Genomic DNA, 3,370 nt, shown 5'->3' with positions numbered 1-3,370 from the left:
ATTTTGTTCACTTAACTAGTGAGGCACCCATTTGCAATATTTATAGACCAATCCTAGCTTCCGAATATGATCGGAAATGGTTTGTTGAGTTGAACTTAGCTTCTCTGCAATATCTGACGTTGTCAAAAATGGATTTTGCTCTATCATAGCCTTGATAATGTCGTCATAGATCAATGACGGCCGTCCTGAACGTGGCTTATCATTAAGCTCAAAATCACCTGCTTCAAATTTTTTAAATGAATTTTTGCATGTTCTATCTGAAACTGCATATAAACCAAAAACTTATACTAAATTTCGGCACGCTTCTGTAGCATTTCTTCCTTGTTGGAGCTCGTACAAAGTACAGTGGCGTAAATGAACTTTTTCGTAGTCATGTTTTAACGATCGCCTCTCTCTGTCCAATGACATAAGAAGGTTTTTTTTCAGTTTATTTAGGAGAGTACATGTGTATAAATGCAATGACAACGAGAAATAGTCATATATGACTCAAATAAACATGTTTATATCGATTGAAACTTGTGGAGAAAAAATTCGACAAAACTTTCCGGTAGACTTAATATAATATATTATATGATTCGTTATGATATTATGAATTCGTTTAATTTTAATGTTTGTTTGAAAAAGTAAAATTGTAAAAACGACTTCTAACGAGTATATATAGACGTTGACAACGACAAGTAGTGTTGGATATTAGCAACACAGTTTGCACGTGGTATTTTAATCGAATCCGTAGGTAGCTAGCATGAACCGCTTGCAAGCTCGCCAATTTGATTTTACGAAGCCGTCGGTCTACCCTTACACCAGTAGCTCGTTCGTCCCATTAAACGTTGGTCATCGAATTCGTTGAATAGCCGAACGAATATCGAGTAAATGCTGATTGTGGAATACGCGAGTTTAGATAGCGAGAACAAGCGTGTACGATGTTTATTATCTTTTACGTATAGAACCAACGCGTTTTGTAATCAACGAGAGATATCCAAGGCTATCAAAACCCCTGATGGGCAATTCCGATGATTTAATTAATCCGAGTAAACATAACTGCTAGGGAAAATACTATTGTCTCGGTTAATGATGTGCTATGTCAGAAAACGAAATAATATTTTCGAACGTTCAAGATATACCATTACAACTTAGTTAATACAAAATTTAATCTAAAGTCAGCGTGTTACAATGTAACTCGATGTAATTGGAATCCAAGTATTCGATGAACCTGATATTCTATTACTGGTAGTAGTTATATTATATCTTTGAATACGAAAGAGATAAATCTTTATCTTCTTCTTGTTTTATTTTTCTTTGTGTATTCATTAAACGAAGAAAAATGATTATAATAATAAGAAATATAAACGTATACTATATAAGGACAATATTATTTTTTTATTACGTATATATAAAATTGAAAAAAAATATAAGAATAAATAAAGAAACGTCATTTATTATCGTGACATAATTACAAAACTAAATCGTTTGTACTGAAAACGACTAAAGAGAAAATGGTAGGAAAGTTACAGAGTGCTCATCAAATATTTCAATCTTGCTTTCAGTACCGCCTTAAAATATTCTTGGCATCTTAAGTAACAACTTTCTGCAATCTCGTGGAAGTAATTTCGACTGAATTATAATATATTGAAAATTCGTTTTGCGCTAATAAAGATTCCTTTTTGTTCGGTGAATAACACATTCGGATTGAACCTAATTATTCAAATGTATTTAACACATAAAATTGATTAATAAATAATACGAATAATTAATTATATATTATATTATTATATTATATATAATTATATAATAATATATAATACGTATACGTTATTATTTTTCTATTTATTCTTCGACTTTTCTTTTTTCTTCCTTTTCTAACGGATAAAATAAAAAATAGTATAATCTATAAACGCATCGATGAAAAAAAGGGATCAAACGCGAAAGAAGAAAATAGAAAAAAGGGACGATCTGAGGGAATAAAAGGGTGAAAGCTGGTAGTACTACTGTTGCTGTTGCCGTTGTTGTTACTGTTGCTGCACGATGGAACTAGATTTACTACGTCCACTGATTTATGCGTTGACACGCGCGTACGTCCTCTATATACACATACATACATAGACGTAAAAGTATCCGTGTATCCGTGTAATACGTAAATGGTGAGAGTTCCAATGATATCGTGAAAATCCTGCTGCGAATATCACCACAAACGAAGGATACACTAATACCAACACACGCAAGACAACTGTATATACTATTCTGCTAATACCATCATCCTGAACCCTCCCCCCCTTAACCCCCGAGCATTTTTCCATTTCTCCCGGAATTTCTCATTTTCCACAACCCCGTTTGTTCTTTCTTTCCTTCTTCTATCCTCCGGATTGGCTTCCTAAGTATAAGCCTGTGAATTCTTTATTCCTATTTCTTGGATAAGTTTAACGCATATAGAGAAATATAAAAAACAAAATAAATTATTCGTCGATGTGAACGTTTTTGAAAAGAAAAGAAAAAAAAATAGAAAAGAAGATGACAGAAAAAACATAGAAAGATGTTTCCCAAAATTATCATTCACTCATTGTTGCACCAACAAAATTTCTGTGTAATATTAACCAGTTAAGTGTGTTTGACGACTATATCCGTCATGGAAGAATGGCAGAATTTTRTGTGTTTGACGGCTATATCCGTCATTCATAAAATTTTCATACAATTTGATATTTAAATTGKAATTCTGGCGAAAACTAAATTATATTCGTAAATATTAATACGTTTAGAATGTTAAGGGGTCAGGACGAAATGAAATAAACAAATAAAAATTATAGATAATTTGAGTTGGACACTAGATCTTTGATTAACCCGATTATTATCTTGACGTGTCATAACCAAAAAAAAACAAAGTATATTAGATTCTCCATCTGCGATGATGTCCGCGATGTCTAACCAAAGAAAAAGAAAAAAAAAATTTTTGTTTGTTTGTTTGTTTGTTAAATATTTGATTTTTTTTTAAGTTTTTCGTTAATTATGTGTAAATATAGCTTTACGTTTTGATCCATTGTTTAAATATTACTTATAAATTCATTCATTTTCTAAAATAAAGTCGTCTTTTTGACCGAATATTTCAACAGCGCCACTTATTCTATGTTTGACGACTATATCCGTCATCGGTTGATTATCGCGACACACACTAGGGCGTACTTTGAAAATGATCGACACAGTTAACTGCTTAATCAGTTATTTCTCTCGTTCAAAATTATAATTCTTAATGATAAGGTATCCACAGGGAACTTGGACATAAAAACCGATTTTTGAGAGTTTCAAATTATAACGAGCTAATACTTAATTAAGTTTAGATGTTTTGTGTTTTGAATATTAATAAAAAGAAAAATGTATGTCT

At 31.6% G+C, this 3,370-nt stretch overlaps 1 protein-coding gene across 1 annotated transcript in view; it reads right to left on the bottom strand.

Annotated features, from left to right (window-relative positions):
• The window catches only part of LOC106789716 (dipeptidase 1), a 94,086-nt gene that overhangs the window by 44,853 nt on the left and 45,863 nt on the right, over window positions 1-3,370 (bottom strand). The window lies entirely within an intron of this gene.

This window comes from Polistes canadensis, unplaced genomic scaffold, assembly GCF_001313835.1.
Source record: "Polistes canadensis isolate GaletaPanama2010 unplaced genomic scaffold, ASM131383v1 scaffold_198, whole genome shotgun sequence".
Taxonomy (NCBI): Eukaryota; Metazoa; Arthropoda; class Insecta; order Hymenoptera; family Vespidae; genus Polistes; species Polistes canadensis.
This window is presented reverse-complemented; position numbering and strand designations above follow the sequence as displayed.